The sequence below is a fragment of the Rhinopithecus roxellana genome, chromosome 9, assembly GCF_007565055.1.
Source record: "Rhinopithecus roxellana isolate Shanxi Qingling chromosome 9, ASM756505v1, whole genome shotgun sequence".
Classification (NCBI taxonomy): domain Eukaryota; kingdom Metazoa; phylum Chordata; class Mammalia; order Primates; family Cercopithecidae; genus Rhinopithecus; species Rhinopithecus roxellana.
The window spans coordinates 114,630,296-114,637,834 of NC_044557.1; positions in this window are offsets into that span (position 1 = coordinate 114,630,296).

Here is a 7,539-nt window from a genome sequence, read left to right on the forward strand (position 1 = left end):
CAGAACCTCCTCCACTATGTATCACACTGCTGGTTACAATGGAAATAGGGAGGTCAATACTGCATTGTAACATCCCCCTTCTTTACTGTCAAAAACGCCCCTCCGTTCTATTGGGATCTCTACACTGTGTGTGCGTGTGGTGCACACGTTTGTCTCAGGGTACTAGTGTCGCACATGGAGGCTCCTGGACACATACGTGCCTGGCTTGCAGCCCTGCTGACATGCCAGCCCTGGGACCAGGCCCGTTGCACCTGGTTGCTTCTACAGGTGCCACGCTGTACCCCAAATAACGCTGAGAAAATGCATCCTGCCTTCCCAAAGTTCTGTGCCATCTAAGAAAAGCTAGAACCCACTGGGATGTTCCTTAATTTGTATCTGGATAAGGTGTTCTACTGAAGTCTGAGCAGAAAACAAGCCACCCCCACGCCTCTCCCCAGGCCCCCCTTGATGAGGGTGGAGCCCCAGCGTACCACTGGCCCAATGATGGGGGAACAGATATCCCGTCCCAACCCCACAGTGATGAACTAAGTCCTGGATAGGGGCCCCCTTTATCCTCCCAATCCCCGCAGCTGGAGGTGGCCAGGCACCCACATCCCTGTTTACATCTTCAACAGGCACCCCATTCTGCAGTCACCTGCAATCGCCACATCCTGTTTTCCCAGGAGAAGGAGGAGCCCTAATGTGTTATGTTTGACTAGGAGGTCAGGAGTTCAGTCACTCACAGATTCCACCTGGCTGTGGAAGTAAAATTCGCAGGGTCTGTAGCCTTGGGGGTTCCCTCTCCAGCCCTCTTTGAAAGGAGGCTTCTTGGCAAATGTTGGGGCACAGGGGTGGTGTGCACCCTGCTCTGATTTCTCTCACCCTTGAGGGTCTCTCAGGTGCTCAGGTGAAAGTCCACCTGCCCAGGGCTGCCCTCTTCCAGCGGGGTCTGCCTGGACATCAACTCTCCCATAGCCTGACCAGCAGCATGTTTATTTCAGGGGTGTTTGGGGAATGGGACTCTTCTCACCTTCTTCTTAATAAAGACCAAGAATTGATTCCCTCCCTGTCTCCTCCTCTGCACCTCCAAGGTCATTCTTTGGAAGCAGGAGGCTCACTGATTCTAGGCAAGTCCAGTCTTGGACTTGCCTAGAAAATGCTTTTCATATCCCTTTTTTTCAAACCTCATTTCAATTTGCCTCCGATCTACCATGCCTTGCAGACTTCATGGAGCGCATTCCTTGATCATAGGCCATGCAGCAAGTGTTTGAGGGGAATAAAAAGAACCTTAAGGTAGGCTCCTACCCTCAAGCAATGCATATTCTAATCATTTATCTCATGAGAGATTAATATCCAAAATAAATTGAGAATTCCAATTCACCAGTGAAAATACAAATGACCCAATCAAAAAAAGTGGGGAAAAGATTCAAAATAGATATTTCTCCAAAGAAGATAAACAAATGATATTTAAAAAGCACATGAAAAGGTGCTCAACATCACTAGTTATTAGGGAAATGCAAATAAAACTACAATGAGAGACCACACCCCTTAGAATAAAAAAAAAAAAAAACAGAAAATAACAAGTGTCTGGTGAGGATATGGAGAAACTGGAACTCTTCTGCCTTGGGGGTTCCCTCAAAGCACAAATGTAATGGAAATGTAGCAGAAATGTAAAATGGGGCAGCCACTGTAGAAAATGGCACAGTGGTTTCTCAAAAAATTAAACAGAATTCCCATATGATCCAGAAATTACTGGATATATACTCAAAATATCTCAAAGCAGGATCTCAAAGAGGTGTTTGTACACCCATCTTTATAACAGTATTATTTACAATAGTCAAATGTCTATCAACAGACAAATGGAGGAACAACATGAGGTATATTCATACAATAGTATTATTCAGGCTTTAAAAGGAGGGAAATTCTGACACATGCAACAACAAAATGAACTTTGAGGACATCGTGCGGACTGAAATAAGACACAAAAAGATAAATACTGTGTGATTCCATTTGTACAGGGTATCTAGAAGAGTCCAATTCAGAAGCAAAGTAAACAGTGGTTCCCACAGGCTGGGGGTGTTGGGGAAAGAGCAGTTAGTGTTTAATTGGTACAGAGCTTCAGTTAGGGCAGATGAAAACGTTTTCTGGAGAGGGATGGGGGTGATGGTTGTGCAATAGTTCTAAGGAGCTTAAAGTCCTTGAACTGTATACTTAGAGTGCTCATGATGGTAAAATTTAAGTTCTCTGTATTTCTATATATTTCTCTATTTCTATCGGGGCAGTAGGACCGGCTACATAATTTGCAGGCCTACCCAGTGCAAAATGAAAATGGAGGAGCCCTTGTTCCAAAATGTTTAAGAATTTCAAGAGGGTGACAGCAGTGCATTAAACTGAGTGCAGGGTCCTTTGGAGCACTCCCCAGATCACCCCCCATGAAACCGAGTACAGGGTCCTTTGGAGCACTTACCCAGGTCATCCCTCATGAAGCCAGCCCGGCTGGGAGGTTTGTAACAGTTAGTTTTCCGTGTCAACTTACCAGGCTACAGTACCAAGTTATTTAATCAAACACACATCTCCGTGTTGCTGTGAAGATATTTTGTAGATGTGGTTAAAAATCAATTGACTTTAAGTAAAAGAAATTACCCTTGATACTGGGAGTGGATCCCATGAAATCAGTTAAAAGGCCTTAAAAGCAAAAATCTAGGTTTTCAAGAGAAGATGAAATTCTGCCTCAAGACCAGAGCGCTAACTCAGCCTGAGTTTCCAGTCTTTGGGGCTGCCCTAGGGATTTCAGGATTGCAAGATTATGCGAGCTAATTCCCTGAAATAACTCTCTTAATAGAAATATATATTGGTTCCATTTCTCTGAAGAACCCTGACTGATACATAAGAAAAGAAAGAAAAGAAATGGATTGGTGAAGTTAACAAAAACAAAAGCACAGCAGGTTTTGAAAATCATCAAGTCCAAATCACCCGGATGTTCTGCATATGAGGAAACCAAGGCTCAGAGAAGTGATGAAATTTGTCCGATGTCACACAGCAAGTTAGGAAAGGCAGTGTCTTCACACTTCTCCACCAAAGAGTGCCTGGTAGCCGTGTGTTTTCTATAGCTTATATTTGAATTTCTAAACGTCTATGAATTTTGCATTCTATTCCATTATATTATTGCGTTTTCCATTTTTAAATAGTGTTTTATTTTCCAAATCGTTTTCCCTAACATTTCTGCTCTAGGAAGGAGTGCCACGCCTGTTCCGAGGCCTTCTGACCCCGCACACCAACCCGATGGAAGTAGTGAAGACAGTAGGGACGCACAGCACAGTGGCTTACGCCTGAAACCCTGAGGCTCAGTAAAACTTCAATTCCTAGAAGCCTACGGCAATCGAATGTTCTGGAAATAGACTTTCCAGAACCAATGCTCTTTCGATTCAGCTTTTAGATGCATATAAGATACTCTTTCTTTGATGTGGGATTTTTTTGGTGCCTGAGATAGTCTTTCCAGAGAGTTCTCCTTGTAGAGATCCTTTGATATGGAGCGGCGTGAATAGAGGCCCTAAGTTGGGCGCTGAGGGGCCTAGCTGATTCGATCCACTTGCCTCCCCGTCCTCAGGCCGCTTCCTTTCCTGGTTTCCAGGCCCTCGCTTCTCCCAGCGCTGCTGTCCCCATCTAAGCCCAAGGCGCCGTGAGCCCGCGCTGCCCCCTTGTGGCCAAAGCCCTCCTCAGTTCAGGAAATGTGAACGCGTGGCGGCCAGGCTGGGAGGGAGTCGGTGCACGTAACCCGGCTTCTGCCTGCAGCATCCAAGAAGCTGCAGTCGCTTGAAAGGATGGGGAACGGCGCCTCCCTGGCTAGCGTGAAACTCAACCACAGCACAGCATTGAGACTGTTGGCCGTGAGCGACTCTCAAAGCTGAATTTGAGGTGAGAGGTCACCTGCCAACAGGACATGCGCAAATCTCACCATGTAGAGTGAGTGGCTTCTCCCCTCCAGGCGGCCACCTGGCCCCCACACTCCTCAGGTGCAGGGCCGAGAAAGGGAGGGGTCCAGGTGAGCTCTGAGCGTCCCGGGGTATATAGAACCTGGCCACCACTCAGAAAGCCCCCCACAAAAATGCAAAGACTGGGAATTGGAGACAGACACCACCTCACTTCGCTAGTGGGGATTGGGTGGGGATAGCCCGACATCGGCAGAGCCAACCTGGCCACCTGCATGGGAGGGGCCCTGGGGTAAGATGAGGCTTTGTGACCTAAGGAAGGCGGGTAGGTCGGGCTGACGGGGGAGAGAGGTCAGTGAAGCCCCCATCCCTAGGGTCACAGCTCAGCTGAAGGAATCTCACTCTGGGCCTTCACAGGGGTAGCATCCTGTTGGCCCCTGCCCAGGGGGATTCGGGAGGCCCCTAGTGGCAGCTGTCTGAACCCAGGCGAGGCACACAGGAGGACACCAAGCCCTGGCCTCTGACCTCAACCTTGCACAGCCTGCTAGTCCCACGCTAAAGTGATTGAGGAATGGCACAGAGACTGGAGCGGCCCCCAGGGAGGCACCAGGGGAATTGCCAAAAAGGAAGAGTTCACTACAGGACAGTTGGTTTCAAACTGGAAGGGATGTCTCCGAGTCCCCTGCGAGAAAGGTCTTATCCTTAGGTCTGCGGTTACTATTTTATTTAGTTTAGTTTAGTTTAGTTTTTTGAGACCAAGTCTCACTCTGTCACCCAGGCTGGAGTGCAATGGCGCGATCTCGACTCGCTGCAACCTCCGCCTCCCGGATTCAAGCGATTTTCCTGCCTCAGCCTCCCAAGCAGCTCCCGCCACCATGCTCAGTTAATTTTTGTATTTTTAGTACAGACGGGGTTTCACCATGTTGGTCAGGTTGGTCTCGAATTCCTGACTTCAAGTGATCCACCCGCCTCAGCCTCCCAAAGTGCTGGGGTTACAGTCGCGAGCCCCCGTGCCCGGCCAGGTCTGCGGTTACTAGAATGAGGCCAAAGTTGGGAGCTATTCCCAAAATGGAAGAATGGAAGACAGAAGAATAGCTGAGTACCCTCACCCCAAAGTCCAGGTTGGGGGGCCTTGAGTCAGTAAAAAGGAAGAACTTCAAGGCAGTATCTCAGCAAAGACGCAATAAATATCTGAGCCTGGTGGTGTATCTTAGTTTCCACCCTGGTTTTCTTCCCCATGTGGCAGGGCTCTTCAGAGATTAAGAGAAGTCCAGACATTTCCAGAAAATTCTAAAACAGACTTACTGATATTTTGGTTGAAAATTTCTGACGCACACAGAGTGAGATGGTTTTGTGCTGTGCTCAAGGTAATTGCAATTACAATTTTAAAAACCAGTACCATTAGGCGTGGTGGTGTGCACCTGTAGTCCCAACTACTAGGGAGGCCAAGGCAGGAGGATCACTTGAGCTCAGGAGTTGGAGGCTGCAGTGAGCTATGATTCCACCACAGCACTCTAGCCTGGACAACAGGGCAAGAACTCATCTCTATTTAAAAACAAACAAACAAACAAACAAACAAAAATACCTCGTGTTCTCTGAGCATCTGGGCTGGTGAAGGGCACAGGTTTCAATGTGGAAAACAAACACCTTCCTTTGACGGTGTCAGTGCATCTCTGTGGTTTTATACTCATGAAGTCATTTGTAAATATGTCAATGTCTTCTTATGAATGTGAGACTGGAGTAAGTGTCCCCCTGTCACCCCCTCCTCATGATTAACCTTAAAGATGGGGGCTAGTCGTTATAGTATTGGGCACCTGAGTAGGACTAGGGGTGAAAGTGGGGTCCTGGGAGAATGTCTGATACCAGTTCAAGGCCATGGTCTTTGTTCCTCTGGGTGTTGATGGCAACAAATGAGGACAGGCAGGTAGTATTGCTATACCTCTCCCTGTCCCCTGTCCTACCCTGAGGAGGTCCCCACACTGCCTTGGGCTGGACCAGAGCTAGCTAGTGGCAGCTGTTGGACCCCCAGTGAGCTAGCCCTGAGTGTGGCTTAGTGGGGGCTGGGGCAGGAGGAGCTGTCCACACTGCGATGTGGCCCCAGCCAACACTGAGAGATGCTGTCATCTAGGAGGATTATGACCAAGGAGCTGGGATTACAGATTAACCAGATCAGTGTAGGAGAAGAGCAAACAAAGCGTTCATTATTAACCTTGTAAATGTGTTCCCCAGGCCTGGCCTTTGTTGCTATCACATCGGCTGACTTAGTCATCATTGGTTCTATAATAAACCCTGGAGACCCAAGCCCTCTTTGCATTGTCTCTAGAACTACTGTATACTTCTGGGTTTGCCACTATCCTATTTTCTAATGAGGCCCTGTGACCCCAGAGTCAGACCTGGGTTCATTACTAGCTTTAGCACTTACCAGTGGCACAACTGCAGAAACGTGGTCCCTGTTATTCCCACAGCCCAGCCTCTCTCACAGTGACCTCGCCCTGTGATGCGTCATGTCTCAGCCTCATGTTTCATTGTGGATAACAACTCCTGGAACCGGTTTATTGTGGAGGCTCAGCTCATTTGAAGACACAAATGTGAACCTTTTATTCATTCTAAACAGTGTTCCATCACCTGGTAACATCTCAAGCAGACTCTATGACTTCCAGATAACTCCACAGTTAACAGAACAAGCAGTTTGTTTGAGACTGTCAGGCATTTCCACATCAAAGCGCTTTGCCTCCCACTCTGCTGCCTCCGATTCTACTACACCAGAGCTCTGCTCTGCACACCCGGGTGGCTTCCCAGCTCCCACCCCTTTCCTCCTCTGTGGGCCACAGAGGCTTGGGGTGGCGCTCCCACATTCTGGCCTTCCTAGCCGCAAGACACTTATCTGATGCAGGCTATTCTGGGAAGCCTTTGTAATGTGGGGAAAATAACCCCTGCCTTGGAGAGAATTATGGGAACCTGGTGAAATTACATGAAGTAATTGGCCCAATGCCACTGTTACAGTTGTGCACACCGTGCACTGCACAAGTCCAGCGCCGTTTCACCTTGTATCCATGCGAGATTGTATCTTATTACAATTTTCTGGCAGATGACAGTCAAGTGTCAACATAGGGGCTCAGCAGGGTTGGTGCCGCTTCCCTTTCCAGGCAGATGTCAGATCCCTCTCTTCTCAGCACATCAAGCCCTGCTCCCCCTTTGCCACAAGAGTCCTAGAAGCCAGACACTGAGGGCTCAGAGTCCGCAGTCCCCCAGCCAGAATGAGCCTCATCTCATCCCCACACCTTGGTGAAGTCATGTCGTGACTCAGTCTTCCCAGTGCCTCAGGCTGGAACCTCTGTCAGGGACGGAGAGACATCTAAGGACCCCCGAGCCCCGGTCACTGTGCAGAGGGAGAAAGAGGTGCAGAGAAGGGGTCTCAGGAAACCTCAGAACCAGCTCTAGGATCTTTCAGGGTGCTAGTATATAAGAGTGTAAAAAAAAATCCAAAACACTGGATATAAAAGCTGGGCATGGTGGCTGATGCCTATAATCCCAGCACTTTGGGAGGCCGAGGCGGGTGGATCACTTGAGGTCAGGAGTTTGAGGCCAGTCTGGCCAACATGGTGAAACCCCATCTCTACTAAAAATACAA